The sequence below is a fragment of the Leucopleurus acutus genome (assembly GCF_964270905.1).
Source record: "Leucopleurus acutus genome assembly, chromosome: 15".
Lineage (NCBI taxonomy): Eukaryota > Metazoa > Chordata > Mammalia > Artiodactyla > Delphinidae > Leucopleurus > Leucopleurus acutus.
In genome coordinates, this window is record NC_139157.1 from 58,920,807 (window position 1) to 58,939,047 (window position 18,241).

The window sequence follows — 18,241 nt, forward strand, 5'->3', positions numbered from 1 at the left end:
GCGTTCAGTAGGTGTTGTTCCACATGTAGATTATTTCTCTTTTTTTCTCTCTCTATCCCTCTGGGAGGGTAATGGTTAAACAATTTGGCTTTTGAGCTATAAGAACAGCATAAAAATTTTGACTTGATAAACGATACTGAAAATCTACATCAAAGTCTCGAAACATTGCAGCAAAAAAAAAAAAAAAAAAAAAAAAAAAAAAAAGCTGAGCAGCTTCTTTTATACCATGTAACACGGTCAGCCAATTTCCTATCTGAGGACAAGGGATTCTTGGCAACTGAGCCTCATCCACACCTTAAGATCTGTTACCTAGGCTACTTCCAGAAATTAGTTTCAGAATCTTTCATATCTGTTTTCTGTGGCAAGCGGCAGTAAACCAATCCCATATAACTAAAGGCTAAAAGGAAATCATCAACTTGCTACTGGGAAGTGCTGTGGTGGAGCTGACCTCAATCATAACTAGATACTTATATCTAGACTATAACCCAGTTATTCTGAAACAAAGTAGGTAGAGGGATTAGAGATAAAGAGGTTAGAGATAAGGGGATAATTTTTAATATTTGAAAACTAAACAAAGTTAAACATATTTCTATTTTCAGGAATAGCTATCATAATACTCCTGTATTTTTATCTCCCCTAATGTTCAGCTTAGTTCAATAAGCGTTTATCCCAGTTTATCTCCCTTGGAACTGATTGTTCAGGGTTTGCTTTCCCTGCTAGACTGGAAGCTCCTTGAAGTTAAGTCAGGTTTTGTCAATTGCTGGTGTGCCAGTGACATTAATATATAGGCCTAGATCTACATATACATACTATTTGAATGAATGAATGAATGAATGAAAAGAGTGAAACCTAGCATAGCCTGTGTGAAAGAATATGGGCTCTAGAATCAGATAGAGTGTCTCTCCAATTTGAGCTCTGCCATCTTTTAATATGGTGCAGAGTTAAATTATTTGACTTTTAAGCTTCACTTTCTCAATTGTAAAAATTGGATAATATTATTTTTCTGTCAGCATTGTGAGAATTAAGGATGATGTATTTAAAGTATCTGATACTGGCAGAGGCTCAGTAAATGATGGTTACTCTTAGTGTTTTAACAAAAAATTCTGGACTAACTATTCAGGATACCAGATGAAACTATTGAGAGGGGTTTCTACTGAAACTATTGAAAGAAGTATGAGCAGATCACTTCATTCGAAATGGTAATATAAATTTTAGAGGTGGGTACAGTGTGTAATGGGAACACAGGGAAGAGCCATGCGGCGAGCAGAGCTGCCATATTGTACAACTTCAGAAACTGCATACACATTACAGTTGGTATGAATAGAGGGCACTGCAGAGCTGCCATTCACAGCTTATGGGATGAACCATATCAAACTGCTGATATTCAAGCATTATGACATAATAAAAATAAAAATGGGAATGTGCCCCCTGGAACTGAGTCACATGGAGTCCCTGCATGAGGAAAAGGGAAGAATCAGAGACTTTGTAGGGTCAGTCTTGTCCCCGATGAGCCATGGAACATGAGGAGGAGTCATTGTAGTGAAGAAGTGGGGAAGACATAGTCAGAGGTGTTGGCAGACACCAGGCAATAGAGGTTTTCAAAGCCTTCTGAGGAATGAGAGATTCACCGGTTCTGAGCGTAGAGATTGAAGCAAAGTGAGAAGGATGTAAAGCTGAAGAGGTAGGCAAGGTTGGGTTATTCAAAAGCTACAGAGACTATACAGCCTTGAAGCAAAATTACAAAGTGGCTATTTGGGAAGACATAAATTCTAGAATCTCAGAGTCCTGTGGTAACCAAATTAGATATCACCTCCACCACAGCCTTCTCCAATTCTTCAGCCTAAATCAGGTTCGCCTTTCAGTCTCTGTCGTGGCACTTTATTCTTTTATTTCATAGCATGGCCACAGTTTGAAATTATAGAGTATATTTATTTGTTTATTTACTAGATTATAAACTACAGGAGGGCAGAAACCTTGTCCGATGTGTTTAAAATGATCTTCCAGCACAGTGCCTGGAACTGAGTAGGTAGGAGTTCAAAAAATATTGGTTGAAGCAATGGGTGGCTAATAAATACAAGTTTTTCTAAGTCTGTTCTCCCCATATCAAATTTTCCTGGCTTTACTTTAGAAAAGTCCATTTGAAGGAGCCTATAGGAGAACAACCTCCAGCACTTGTCCCAATTACCTAATTTACATGAAAGGGGGTCCTTTAGCTCAAGTACCAGATGTTTGAAGAGATGGCCTCCTTTTCTCCCAACTCCTGGGTCCTCTGGACCCACACCTCTGTGATGCCAGGTGACAAGTCAGGCTTGGCTGCATGCCAAAACCAAGAGATGCACGGAGAAGTGTTGCATATTTTTCTGAACAGACTAACTCAAGGCCTCTTAGCTGGAAATGAAGAGGTTTGAGTGTTGGGGGTAATAAATGAAAGAAGTATCTTCTTAAAATTTTACTAAACCCAAGGTCGTTCGTCATAGAGAGCCATCGGAGAGACATGTTAGTTACAAGAATGCATTTGGCAGGTGTTTGGATGTTGTAAGGACTTGAATTAGGCCTTGTATTACATCATTAGCCACCAAAGGGAGTGGTGGTGTCCCTGTTCTCTGGCTCTGGCTTATCAACATCACGTATCTCCTTGCTATACCACCGTGACTAGTTTTTCACCTTAAAATCGTTAAGATAAAACCAGAACATTTCCCTCATGTCTTGAAAACAGTCTTGAAAATTATGTTCAGTTTACTTCAGTAGGAAAAGGGAAACAGGCTTGACTGAAGTACAAAGTATGACTCTCCCTATTCCCCGGAAATGCCTACCTGTCACTGTGATGCATGGGTACCATTTCTGTGTTTGTGGGTATTGTGGTCGGGGTAAGATTGGGACTTAAGTAAGATTCCCCTTGGGACATCCTTGAAGTTTATTAACTTCTAACTAGTGTCGTAAACCCAGTGCCAGCATTTGGAGATCTTGGTTCTTCTGTTCATGGCATTTTATTCACTGACTAATAAGCTTCCTAATAAATCCTTGCCAGACTTATACAAATATCTGGTTTCCCAAATTCTTTTTCAACTTACATAAACTATCAACTTGCATAACACATCAACTGCATCTTCCTCCTCTTAAATGTAGAAATCCAGTTTCAATGGGAAGATTTAATATTTGATATTAAATATGTGATCAAGTGAAAGATAAACCACTTAATTGTGTGGAGAGATAATATTCATTCAAATAAAAACGCTCTGGAAGCCTAGTGTTGGTGATTTATGTGAGTATTTCGGGTCTAATCCTGGAACATTCACAATGTCTCCTTTTCTTCCCCCAAGACACAGTCCACTCGTTGTCTTGGGTATTTGAAACAAAACATTTAATGCTAATCTTAAAATTAGCAAAATCTCCATATTGAGCAAAGAGTTTGGAGAGGAACCTTATAGTTGAAACCTTTGATCATCCTTAAATATTGCTATTCATAAGAGGCATCCCATAAATGTTTCTTTAAAGGGGCTGCTTGTTTAGAGTTTCCGTGAAATTAGCTTTGGCTCTTATAGACCTAGGTTATGTTTGATGCTATATGAAGATATAATAGTGAGAAGCCAATTAGGTTTGGGAATGGAAATTCCTAAAATTGTTTAAAACAATGTTAGTTTGTGTCTGCAGAGTCCGTGGGGAGAGCATCATCGTCAATGTCAGCCAAACCAGAAATCCTGCTGGAAGATGCTACCAACGCAAACATTACCCTGGGCCAGAGACTATTGGGAGGTCTAAGTATTGGGGGAAAAAGCCATTGCTTTATCAGGCGACTACATTAGTGGTAGATGTTATATTAGTCACCTGCAAGAATTAAAGCAGCTACTTATGTAGTAAACTGAACAGTTGATAGTGATTTGGGCACCCAGAGAAGAAAGTTCACTAAGCAAACTTATAAAAAGCAGGCTTTCTCTAAGAATTCTCAGGCTACAGCCTCATCTCTGCCCTACAGACTACATGGGAAAAGAGTAAAACCTCTGGTACAGGGTTTATTTGCAGAAGTATAAGAAGCTGTCAGACACCAGAAGAATTTCATCAGGAAGTTACTCAGTTAGCCCACACTTCATTTACATTGAAGTTAATTGCAAGGTGCATTTCGACACACTGCATGGAAGTATTTACTTTATTCTTGTGTTCTGAAAAGCTGCTGGTCTAAGGACTAACGCTACCTGTTGAGAAGGGAAGAAGCCAAAACTAAAGACTTTGTTTTCCTGCAGAAGGGTCTCAGGGATTCTGCAGCGTCTGCTTTACAAGAGGTTAAAAAGGTGGCTGGGAGGTTTATACCCTCAGAGTCTCTGAACTCAGCTGGGCGGTTCTACAGAGCTAGGACCCTTCCTTCCTCCGCTGTAGCTATAACCCTTGGAGAGAAGAGAAAACAGCCAGTGCTGATATGAAGGCAGGCGGGATTGTGAGGGGCACTTGGGGCGGGCAGAGCAATTAACTCTTTTCCTCAACTGTAGAGAACCAGGCTTCTCTTGATCTCACAGTAGACTACAGCCAGTGGCCGGGATTCTTTACAGTGAGTGAAATAGACAGTGATGCGACAATACCAAAGAGGAGACCCGCCCTGGTCCGGCGTTCATAGTGAGAGAACTTTCATAATGAGGCCTGTGGATAAAGGACTGAGATCCTTTACAGAGAAGGGAAGTGCAAATAGGGTGCGTCTGAGCTGATCTGTTGGAGTCACTTCACCTCTGAACAGGTTGGGAGCTTTCAAGCCCCTTGAAGTTTTAAAAAGGCACTGATTTCAGCATGAGATGTTTGCTGCACTGCGCTCAGCTGGAATGAAACGAAGGGGAGGAAAAGTAGCTTCTTTCTTGCATTCAGAAAGCAGAGGCCAATTGAATGGATTCTACTCAAACTGATTGCGTTTGTAGTTTTTGAAAAAAAAAAAAAAAAAAGAAAAAGCTAAGAAGTTTAAATCCTATTCACCAAGTTCACAAAAACAAAACCCGGTCACAGAAGGACTCTGAGAAGTGAACACATCCTTACAAGAGATGGACAATCTAAAACAAGCTTTATTAAATAAGTCCCTTTCACACCGGCTTCTTAGTATAACTCAGTAGCTCATACTTCTCTGCCTCATTTTAAGGGTTTTCTTTACCGTGGTCTAGTTTAAATCAAATGTTCAACACAATTTTCTAAGTTTACAAGGGTTTATTAATTCATTGAGTGGAAAACCAAAAGACTTTTTCTGTGTTCTCTTTAAAGAATAGAATATATTCTGCACCTCCCTTCCACTTGGCAATGACTAGGGGCTCTATAACACGAAAGCCAACAAAAGTGCTGAAAAGTGAAATCTGGTTCTTTATGATTTGTTTGCTTACCCTGCTCATCTGACATCTTCACTCGGTCAAAATGCACAGGGCTCTTACTGGCCTCTCTTTCCCTTACGTAGCCTTTGCTTATGCAAGATGTTATACATTTATCCATCCACTTAATTCGTGCAATGCTTTAAAGCTTTTATTCAACTACCTGAATCTCCTTTACATCTGTCTGCTTTAGCATCCTCGGTCTTGGTCTGAAGGCCCCCAGAGGTCAGGAAATTGGATATTACCTCACTTTGTACAAGGCACGGGGGAGTGCCGTCTCTGGCCCTCTGCCTCACAAATGCTTTTAGAGGATGATGACGTTGATGGGGGTGTGCCATCTCACTGGTATAAGGAAACTTGTAAGGAGTAGGTCAAGTGTGCAGGATATTATCTTTTGGAATTTACATTTAAGGTGATGCACTGGACTGGCCAGTTCAGGCTGCTGAGGTGCTATACAGAATCTAGGAATAGTACTGTACTTAGTTAAGGGATCTGAAAGTGTCATTAGGCTGCTGAATCCACGGAGAGAGAAAAGTATCTTATTTTTTATCCCATATAAAATAAACTGGACACCCAAGTGTACTTTATAATATTTTTAACCTATTAGAGGTTTATGTTTTGTAAATTATATTTACACAGACTTTTGTAGTTAGTAGTTCATGATGTGTAAATGTGCAGTGGTGGTGGTATCTCATTTTTATCTCCATTTCACAGATCAGGAAAAGTGCTTCCAAGAAACTGAATAAAGTTAGAAACATCCCATGCTAGACTCACCCTGTGAAGTAAGATTAGAAGTGAGATTACAACTCAAATTTCATAAACACTAAGCCACTAGTTAAATTATTGAATAGCAACCATGTCCTTGGTTGTTTTAGTTTTCTGTCCCCATCATCCTTGAGTTCTATTTAGATGATGCTAATATCTAATAAGCATTTTCTGAGGCATAGGCCGTGAGCCAGCTTGAAGAAAATAAAACACAGTTTTCCATAAATACTGGTAGATGGGCTGTGGGAGAGGCTACGTGTCTGTAATCTACTTCAGGAAATGTCTTTATAGTAAATAATGAACGGCTGGTAAAACTCAGAGTTGTTGCAATTCGTATGCTACTGAAAGATACAGTGATATAGGAGCATTACCAGGTTCTTACCTGAGCCAGGTAAGACTTTCTTTTTCTTTTTTTGAAGTTGATGATAATTTTATTTATTTATTTATGGTTTAAGACATTTATTTGTGGAAATTGATTATAACATAAGCTGCTGCTTCTTGCTTCCTCCTTCTTTTCCCCTTATTCCTCCTCCTCCTTCATATTATTATTATTAAAATGATTGGATTTCAAGCTGAGGTTTAAAAGAAAATGTAGACATCTGCATCTCTAAATCTACTTTACAGAAGTACTTCCGTCTATAGCTCTTATTTGGCCCCAACTTGTGAAATTTAATTGTGTTCCCCTCAAGGAAAATGGTGAAGTTTGTTTTATGAGTTTGTTTCCTCAGTATTTTCTTTGTTCTAGTGATTATTCCAACTCCCAAATACTTTCATTGCCCCCACTAATTTGTACTTTTTGATTAAAGTCATTTAACAAGAGTGAAATCTCTGATTCTAAACATTTTACCTCAAATGTGTCATTTTTTTTTCCTCTGGTGGCAGAATATTTCTCCTACTCCTTTAGGCATCAAGAAGTAGCATTAGGGCTTCCCTGGTGGCGCAGTGGTTGAGAGTCCGCCTGCCGATGCAGGGGACGCGGGTTCGTGCCCCGGTCCGGGAAGATCCCACATGCCGCGGAGCGGCTGGGCCTGTGAGCCACTGGCCGCTGAGCCTGCGCGTCCGGAGCCTGTGCTCCGCAACCGGAAAGGCCACAACAGTGAGAGGCCCGTGTACCGCAAAAAAAAAAAAAAAAAAAAAAAGAAGTAGCATTAAGTTGTGTCTTTGAGTTGGAGGTGGGAGAGGACAGTGGAAATAAAACCACATGTTTGAGCTTGAGGGTAAGTTAGATTGAACTTTTCAGGCAAAACAGATGTGCATTGGTTGACGGGGCCTATCAGTGGGGAATTTCTAAGATTTCTATCTACCCTGCTGGCTCCTTGCCCCTGGGGTGGATGAATCCTAGGTTGGTTCCACTGAGCTGTCAAAGGGTGTGAATTTGGCAGGCTTCTTATCTTTCTGAGAACCATGGGTTTCTTTCTGCTGCCCTATGAAGTTAAATGGGAAGCCAGCTCGATGCCATGGAGTCCCTTGATGAGCACAAGACAGAGAAGGTAGCTGTGATCTTAGTAACCAAGACAGTTGGGAAATTCTTATGTCAAATTGTCTTTCAAGCCAACCACATTAGGAATATTTGATCAAATAATGATAAATACACCGGAAGCTCTGCACATAATGGTCAAACTGGATGTAAGAAAATGTCTTTAATCCCGATGGCATTCGCCCAAGAAGTCTGAAAGAATTGAAAAGGACTTTAGTATGAGGAAATGATAGCTGACACTTGATTGGAGATGATAAAATCATATACGGAAGATTCCCATTAATAATAAAATAAAAGAAAAAGAAAAATTCTTTTCCAATATTCTCTGCCCTTAGTGAATGACTATGTACTTTGAGGCATTAAATTTATCTTCGTGCTGTCTTTGAGATTTGGGTGTAGGGCTGACTCGAGTTGTCTAATTTATCTCACTGGATGGCTTCCAACATAAAACAAGATTCATCTATCTTTTAAAAAATTATTAAAAATATTATTTTTAGCAAAGGAACACATGCACCTAGCTTAAAAAATCAAATATACTTCCGGGTTTAGATGACAGATTTAAACTTTTTGCAGAATTTTCCCCCTAATACCTAAGAAAAAAGCACAACTACATCATAGAAATCTTTTACCTGCATTATTCCAATAGCTTTTTTTTTTTTTTTTTGCGGTACACGGGCCTCTCACTGTTGTGGCCTCTCCCGTTGCGGAGCTCAGACTCAGCGGCCATGGTTCATGGGCCCAGCCGCTCCGCAGCATGTGGGATCTTCCCAGACCGGGGCACGAACCTGTGTCCCCTGCATCGGCAGGCAGACTCTCAACCACTGCGCCACCAGGGAAGCCCTCCAATAGCTTTTTAATTGGTCTTCCTTTTACCTTTGTCTACCTACACTGTGCTCTCAACAAACTAGCCAAAGTAATCCTTGTAAAATGTTAGATCACCCTCCTTGGCTGAAACCATGAAACTCAGAGCAAAAGCCTTTCAATGGCCTGCTGTGAATATCACAGACTGAATATCTAGCTCTCCATCACCTCTGTGGTCTTAGCACACACCACTTTCTGTTTCCCTCCCTCTATATTGGTTTCCTTACCTTCACTTTTCTTCGGACGTTCTCAAACGTGTTCTCATCTTAGGCCTTTGCATTGGCTGTTCCCTTTGGCTCTAACACTCTTCCCCTAGAGATCTGCAGAGCTCATTCCTTCAATTCATTGTTCATATATCACCTTCTAAATGAGGCCTTCCATGATTGCCTTGTTTAACACTGAAATTCGACCTTTCCACTCTCCCACTCCCGTGCCCCAATCTTCCTTACATTTCTCTAGTTTTCCTTTTATTCCCATAGCACTTGTCACTTCTGTCATACCATGCTACTGTGTAACTTACTTCTTTTTCATGTTTCCTGCCTACTCCTTGGCCCTCACCTGGTCCCATCCCCAACAAGCTCCATAGCTTCGTCTGGTTTGTTTAGAGGCATACCCAACAGCCTAGTGCCGGACACATAGAAGTTTAATAAATATTTGTTGAATTAATGAATATAGTACAAAGTAATTTTTCTTTGGTTAGAAAAAAATGAACATTTGGATTGAATATTCCAGGAATTTTGATATGGGATACTCAACACGGATACATATCCTAGTTAAGGTATTAAACTTCAAGGATTGAAAAAAAATCTTTAGGTATACAAGTAGATAAAGCAAATCACCTACTATGGTTTAAAAAGGAGTCAGATCTCAGACATCTTCATGGCAACATTCAATGCCAGATGATGATGGAGTTATTTCTATGAAGTTCTGAAGGAATGAAAGAAAGCTAAGATATCAGTAGAAAGAAAGGCAAGAGGCAGACATTCAAAAACATGAAAGAACCCATGGGATATGGCATTTTTGAATCTTTCATGAAAAAACTGCTTGACAATGAGTTCTAGCTAATTAAGAGATAAATCAAAATTAAAAACATGGAAATTGAGAAGGTGTGATAAAAAGGACTGATGGTGTTTGCATCTGTTTAAATATAGAATTAAAGACTAAACAACTGAGAGAATTATTTCTATAGAACAAAATGTGAATATTAATCAGAACAATGTAAAATTAGTAGTATAAAGATCATTGGAAAGCGTGGTGAAGGGATATACTCTCATATTTCTAAGCAAGAGTCTACTGATGTTGTCTAATATTGAAATATATAATAAAAACATTAGTGACCCCAACTCATTATTTTTCATATCCACTCCCCCACCCTTTCAAGTTTAGAGAGTTCTAAATCTTATGGTGAAAAACCATTTATTTGAAAATCAACAATTCCTTTATTCTTGCTTCAGTTTCTCTTTATACTATTAAAGTAAAATAAGTTTAATACTTTGTTACTAAAACTAGTATCTAAATAGAATCCCATTTTAACAAAAAGCAATATCTATCTATCTATCTATCTATCTATCTATCTATCTATCTATCTATCAGCACCTGCCTAGTTATTATCTCCCTCCTTATCTTTTATAGTCATACAACAAGATCTGGAATTGTGTTCACCTAATGTTAATGGCAGTAATTTTGGGCAGGTTGGACTTTGTAAGTGGCTTTTTATTTACTTCTTCATACATTTCTGCATTGTTTACTTACTTTTTAATGAACACAGTCATTTTTTAACACATCAATGAGGGAAATTTTAAAATTCACTACCCTACTGCTACTGCCCCTCCAAAAACTCCAGAAGAAAATATGCCTATATATTAACAGTAACTATTATTATGTATGGTAATATGAATAATTTTTTCTTCCATCTTTATACCTTTCTGTGTTTTTTTTAATTAAAAAAAAAGCAGGGTCATGCCATATCCTCTTTTTCTCATGGTTTCACTCCAGAGATCCAACAACTTGTAAACTTTTCAGATGTTTCTTCTGATATTTATATACATGTATTTAAACTATTACTTTCTTGATTTTAGACATTCTCTACTTATTTTCCAATATTGCAGTGAAGACTTTACCTTCTTTATGTCTTCATTCCCCCACCCCTACCATAATGGTCTTTTACTCTCCTCTAATAGTTATTGAAATTTTTTGTTAAAAATCAATGTTTATGTTATAATGACTACATAAATGTTACATTTGGGACATTGGAGGGCTATGATTGTTTTTTCCTTCTTATTGGATGTTTCATTTTTTCTAGAGGTAATAAGTGTTTCATTTTAAAATTTGTTTAATTTTCCACATATCTATTCCTGTTTTCCCTAATGTTCTAATCGATTCATCAAATGCCTAGCAATAATTCTTCCAAAATGTTCCAGCATCTTATGTATCGATTAAATCTCTGTATTTTTTCCCCTGCCTCACTTACTTATTTATTGGATTATTTATTTTTTAACTGGAGGCATCTATTCTTCAGTCCTCCAACTTCTTGCTCCAAGCTGGGCTGTTTGTTCTCTGAAAATTCCCTTCATTGATCTCCTGTATTATGTCCCTTTTCTTGGCTCCTATATCACCCTTTCTTTGAATACTCTTAAATTTCATAAGGTACCTACTTCAGTTACTTCCTGAGAAAGAGTAACATTTCTGAGAGCTTGTATGCTTAAAATTGTCTGCCCTCATACTTGCATAGTAGTTTGATTGGGCATGAAATTTTAGAGTGAAAATAATTTGATTCAGAATTCGGAGGGCAATGTTCCAATGTCTTCTAGCCTCCAATGGTGATACTGAAAGTCAGATATGAGTTAGTTGACTGATCCTTTGTAAATAACCTGTCTCCCCAGAAGATTTTAGGATGTCCTCTTTAATTCTCATTCTTTTGAAATTGTGTGATGGTGTGCCGTGGTGTTGGTTCTTTGTGATTCAGAGAACTGGACTCAGTGGGATCCTTTAATCGTGATGTCCATGCCTTCCCATTTGGGGAAACTTCCTTGTATTTTCCCTCGATTTTATCTTTTGTCTCTGGAATTCCTAGTTTCCAGTGTTGAACTTCCTGAACTGATTATCTAAATTTTCTCTTTATCTTCCCTCTTCAATATCACAGTTCTTTATTGTTTGTGTGTTTATACTAATCTCTGCAGGATTTTCTTGACACTTATCTTTCATCCATTCAATTGAATTTCTAAGCTCTTCCATATATTTAATTTTCAAGATCACAGTCATATTCTTTGATTCTTCTTATGAAAGCAATATCCTACTTTTAGTTCATAAATGCCTTTTTAAAATTTTTTGTTCATGTATATCAATTATTGATTTGAAAGTGTTGTTTCTTCTTTCTGTATTGTCTCTGGTTCTTCTGAATTCCTCTTTTCTGTTTCTGTGTTTAGGCCCTTTTGTTTCAGTTTGGAGGCTTTCTCAAATGTGTGGTGATCCTGGCTTTCTAAAATATTTAAAACTGAGGCTCCAAAAACTGATAAGAGGCTCTAGATGTAGAAGTGAGCTTGTATTTTTAAACATAGAATGAGTAGTCTTTTTTCACGTGTAAGCCCCAAATGTAAGTATCTGTAGTCCTCATTCTCGGGTTCCTCATTCTGTCTTCTCCAGGGAAAATTGTATTAAATCGCTGGGTAGATGGTTATACATACCTGGCTACTGACAGAAGAGTGGAAAGGATGGGGGCTGGGGTCTTGAACTTTTGGAATGAACACTTTGGTCTATTCCTTTAGTGTACTGTTTGATGTTCCATGTTTGGCTTCCACTGTACTCAGTATTTCTGAGTCCAGACCATCTGAGGTGCAAATTTTCTAGATGATTTACTTCCTGTCTCCTGCAGGGTAGGAGAGGAGTTTAGCTGCTCAGGGACCCTGAATCTACATGTTCTTCATACAGAGCTCTGTCTTTCCCCTTCTCCTACCTTGTCCTCATTATCTGGTGCCTCTAAATTCTCAGATTTTTCTGGGATAAGGGGCGAAACATCTCCCTGCTTCTCACGGACATTTTCCTTTTCAAGGTTTGGCTTCCCCTACTCAGTAAATCATTTCCCACTCTCCCATCTGCTTTCCATCTTCCAAAATGTGTTGACATCTAGTCCTCTGTTGTCTTCTTTCCCATTATCTTTTTTACCTGTAAGTTTAGTGTTTATTCCTGTTCTTTCATGTAAGTAATTTTCAGAAGGGAGTGTAAACCATCATATATAACCAGGAGGTACCTATGTGTATTCGTTTAAAAATGATTTACTGACCTTCTAGTAAATTTAAGGAGACTTAAAATGACAGCAGTTTTTTTAAGATGAAGAAAAGATAAGATCAATATGTCAAAAGATTAGATCAAAGAAATAAAAAGGAAGAAGAAAAGCAAAACTTGAAGCTAATCTGACTGAAAAAAGCTGTGGCAATTGACCAAGCACCTTGCTTCCAGACTGTTGGTACCCAGTGCAGAGAGAAGAAACCTCATCACCATCTGCACATCTTTCATTGCTCAAAGGAAGGAAGAACACTTTGTCACTAGGAGGTAAAACACTTCCAGCCCTGAACTCTGAGAGTAATTTGTTTACATCCAATCCATTCATCATTTTACTCATAGAATGATCCTTCAATCCCGCAAATCTGATTATACCGTTCTTTGTTTAAAACCCTTCTGTGGTTCCCATTGCCTTGTACTTGAAATCTAAGCAGCACGTGCTCCTGGATATTCTCACACCTACCTCTCCAGCCTCATCTCCTCCCGCTTTGCTGAAGTACCCTGTACGCAATCAGACTCTTCACACTCCCTCCTCCGGGCTTTAGAACACGTCCTTCCTTCCTGCAGATCATCCACCTGGTGAAATTTAAACCTTCACTCTTAAAGGCTTTCTCAAGCTTCCCCTCCTCTGGGAACCTTCCCTTGCTGCTGCTCTCCCAGGTTTGTCTGTGTGCTGCTTCTCTCTGCTTCCCTGGCCCCTTACGCATACTTTATTAGAACCCTTATTGCACTGTACTGAAACTCTTGTCTCTTGTTCCCTTGGTCCATAAACTAAGTATACAGATGATGTTTATTATCTTAGTGTTCATATTCCTCCTGGCACACAGTAGGCATTGGATAAACATATTTGAATGAATGAACAATAAATGGGCTCTAAGTATGTAGCTTTTTCCAATTTTACTCCATGAATAAGGTTTGGAAGATCTTTAAGGTTGAAGAGGTCATATGTCACAGAGAAAACAACTCAAATATCAACTGTCTCAGGCCGACCTTGGAAAGCAATAAGCCAGCAGAGAATTGCAGGCTGAGGTCGCCAGTGGAAACCGAAAAAGAAGGTATTCTGTGTTGTTGGCTGAAAGTAGGGCCATATGCTCAAGCTGCTGGCTGATGTTTTAATGTGGGAATCCAGGGTCTTAGATTCTGTGCCTGATCGAGGGCCACAAGCCTCATGTCTGCACAACTGCTTCTTGCTCTTTATAGCCTCCAGGGTCTCCGAATTGCCAGACTCTCTGCCTTTCTTGCCACCCACCACATGCACTCCTGCTGTGGGAGCCACGGCTGGCTGTCCTGCTGCCAGTTCGCAGGGTGTCTCACTCTCCCCTTGGGATGAACACTATTTGCATCTGTGATATTCGCTTCAGCAATTTTTCCTAAGAACTAAACTATTTCAGATATGTCAGAAGCTCCATTTGTAGCTGTCCCAAATCCCATCTCCCTTTCTTCCTCCACCCACCCAGAGGTCTATTCAAAACAATTATAATACTTTTTATAGATCGACAAGGTAACAGGCAATGAGATCAAGGAGGAGTTTCTGTTTAATAGCACAGGACAGAGGGAACTGGGTGACTATCACTAAAACACCACTAGTTAAGATAGAGCAGATTTATGAGCAGGAGTTTGTACCTTAGGCCTGTCATATTTTTTCACCTTTATGTTAGTTAATTGCAGAGTAACATAAATTAACTTTGGAACACAAGCAAAAATAGGAACTTTATTTATGAATTTCTTGGATTTCTTTACCTCAAGCCAAACAACTAAATTGCTACTTAGCATAAATTATTTATGGGCCTGGCTCAGTCCCATCCAGCATCAGCCCCCGGAGGTATGGGAGATATAAAAGATTTAAAGCATCGCTGCGACAGTGTTCAGGCCGCCACAGAGCCGTGTTTCTTTCCAGAAGGGTCCACTTTATTTTGTTGTAAATAAATAGAGGTTGGATTTCCAGGGAGGGAAGTTAGCTTCCAGCAGGATGGTGATGGTGTTTTGCATATGTTAATTACACAACCCTTCTATGACAGATAGACACAGTGTTTGCACAGTTATTTCTCAAAAGACCCTTAGACCAAAATGGAGCTTTTCATTTCCTGGCATGGAGTTGTTTCTCTCATTCGATCTCACTTCAAAATCTGAAGTCTTCGGAGCTTGCCGTCCCAACTAGTCAATAAAAAATAGTCCTATCAATATAATTCTAGCAGGAACAAATGAACATCTTCTGCAATCTTGATTCCGTTTTCTTTAAAATTCAACCTTGACAACGCCACGCTGACACCAGCGACAAACCCGTTGTCACTTCCTAGGTTGTCTTTCCATAGTGCTAACCTCAGCATGTCACCCTTTGCTCCAAAATACCCTTACATACTTTGTTTCTTGGACACGGTCTGTTTCTAAGACAAGGTCATTGCTTTCTTTTTCTTTAGGTCAGACATACTTCATTTGTTTCACACAGTATTTTAAGATGAGAAAACCTCACACAAAAGTGTAAATTTCCAGCTTTTCACTCAATTTCCAAAGTTAGAAGGTCTAGCAATTTTAGGTCACCTTTTCCATGGGACAGCTGTTGGCTTAAGCAAAGTAATCCTTGCCTCTTCACCATTCTCCACTTTGCTGCAGTCCCCACTACTCCCTAGTACATACCCAGCCTATTTCACCCAGTTAGGTTTTAGGTTACCTCCTTTGTCCAGGAAGACATTTGCATTTTTAACCCATGATTTGGGGCCATGTCTTGGCTGACACATTGATAACTTTTACATTTATCTTGGGTTAGATTATATACTGTAAATTATTAAATCCAAAAGAAAAGAAGATCTTGACAGGCTTTAGCAGTGTACTGGCTCATAGATGTGACTACCGTTTTTTTTGTTTGTTTGTTTTTGTGGTACGCGGACCTTTCACTGTTGTGGCCTCTCCCGTTGCGGAGCACAGGCTCCGGACACGCAGGCTCAGCGGCCATGGCTCACGGGCCCAGCCACTCCACAGCATGTGGGATCTTCCCAGACCGGGGCACGAACCCGTGTCCCCTGCATTGGCAGGCGGACTCTCAACCACTGCACCACCAGGGAAGCCCAATAACTACCGTTTTTTAAGAAGCAAATATACAAATACGTCTCCACTTAAATGAAACACAGATTAGGCAGACTTTCTCTCTCTCCCTATTTTTTTGAAACCATGGTGTATGTAATCATATTCCTTAAGCAACAGAAAATGCCTCCATAGTATCAGTTCTGCTAAATCCTTGAAATATTTGTATTCAAATCCTATAGTATTTGAAGTCCCACTTTGGCTTGATCACTTGCCCAGCCTGATACCAGTCAGGCTATGTGCTTTTTCAGACATTTCAAGCACAGGCAGGCCTTGGGCCTGTGCTGCCTGGTCGCATTGACTCATACTCCCTGCAACCCAGCTCTGATAGCGCTTCATTCATCTTCCCAAGCATTGCCACTGGGGTTCTCTTCTTGGACTGTGAGTTTGGTTGCATCACTCTTCTCCTCTAGCATCTTCCGTGGTTTCCTCTTAACTTCAGATTAGAATTAGATCCTAGGCGTCACCCACAAAGACTGGAAACCCTGGAAACCCTGGAAAGTTTAACTCTATCCTCCTGCCCAAAGGAGAGCAAGGAATTCTATTTTAAGGGGGATTTGAAGCAGGGTAGGGGAATGACTGGGGACTGGGGAATCAGGCCTAAATCCCAAATCTGACCCTGTGCGTATTTGGACCTACCTTGGCCTCCACTTTCTTGATCTGTAAAATGGGGAAGACAGAAGCTTTCTTGCAGAGTTATTGGAAATACAATTGCTAATATGTATCTTAAAGACATTCAGTAAATTATTCCTATGGTTACCTCCTCTTGCTGCATTCCCCCATCTCAGCTCGCCATACTTGGTCTTCTTTTGCTGATGAAAAGAGAGAGAGAGAAAACCCTTTCTTCATCTCTTCATCTTCTTTTCTGCCACCATCTATGATGCAAGATCATCTATACCTAAAAATGCCTTGATTTCATCCTGTCCCAGCCCCACCCCCAGAAGCTGTCACACACCAGGGAAAATAAAAAGAAGCTTCTTCAGAGCTGGGTTCCAGCAGAGCCTGGATCAAGGTCAAGGGAGAGACCATGCTCCTTCAGGAACACAGAGGGGACCCCTCCCTGCTAGGGCTGAAAGCTTGTTCTCCCATCTCCCTTCTCTCTTACCCCTAGCAAAGGAGAATAAGACTCCCCATGAGTGATCATCCCCAAACTGGCTGTATTGCAGATTTTTATAACCGAATTGCATATGTAGATATTATAATAGATAATCTGAATGTGTTGTACACATCCTACATAAAACATAAAGGGTTGCCGTCTCTGTCTTACATGCATTTAAAAAGCTCATTTTAATATTTAATGCTTTGAACAGTCCTCTAAATCTCAAAAGGTAAGCAGGATATACCATACAAAAGACCCAAAGTCTAAAACAAATGTTATTGATATAATCTGGAATCAGCCTCCCTCCCCTCACACCCTAAACACCCCACTCTCATCATTCTAGCTTCTAGAAAGCACAAAACATAGCATATGTCATTGCTTCCTTTATAGCTCAGTGACATACTTTAAAAAGGAATATCCACACTCATAACCCAGTATTCATAAATAACTTGAAAAAAAACTTTTCACTTTTTTTTCTTTTTCAATATGTGTTGTGAATTTTGAAAAATATAATCTAAATTATAATGCATTAGGCAATACTCACCACTCAGCCAGCCAGTCAAAGGACTTCTGGGACTCGGGTACGTCGGTTTGTGGTGACACCTCGGGCTGCTATCCACAGCAGCTGCTGTGCTGGGCAATTCTTTAGCAAACTTGCTAAATCCACAGGCTGGCACAGCCCTAGGGGAGGCTGTTCACTAGAGGATTGGCTGGTTCCTTAGCAAAATGAACAGAATCCCCTTGAGCAGAGATTGGGTCATTCAGACAGTTCATTTGGGCTTTAAATGTCAGAAAACACTGGGACCTTTATTTTCTGTATTAATCATGATGAATGTTTTGGGCTAAATGTTTATGTTCCCACCAAATTCTTATGTTGAAGCCCTAACCTCCAATGAGATGGTATTAGGAGATGGGGACTTTGGGAGGTGATTAGGTTTAGATGAGGTCATGTGGATGAAGCCCCGATGATGGGATTCATCTCCTTATATGAAGAGACTAGAGTTCTCTCTGTGTGTGTCATGTGAAGACACAGCAAGAAGGCAGCAGTCTGCAAGCCAAGAAGAGCGTTCTCATCAGATCCTGGCCATGCTTATACCCTGTAGAACTTTGGGAGATAAATGTCTGTTGTTTAAGCCACCCAACCTATGGTATTTTGTTATAGTAGCTGGAGTGATGATCATGAGTATTCCAGTGTCTTTTGCATGTTTGCACATATGTATGCATATGTGAGCAGATCCTGGCCTGCTGGGAGATTGGGTACTCTCTCGGTTTACTTTTCTACTGTGTATGACACTGTGGTTTCTGGAAGAAACACTTGCTGTTGCAGAATAGAACTGGAGAATGAGAAGC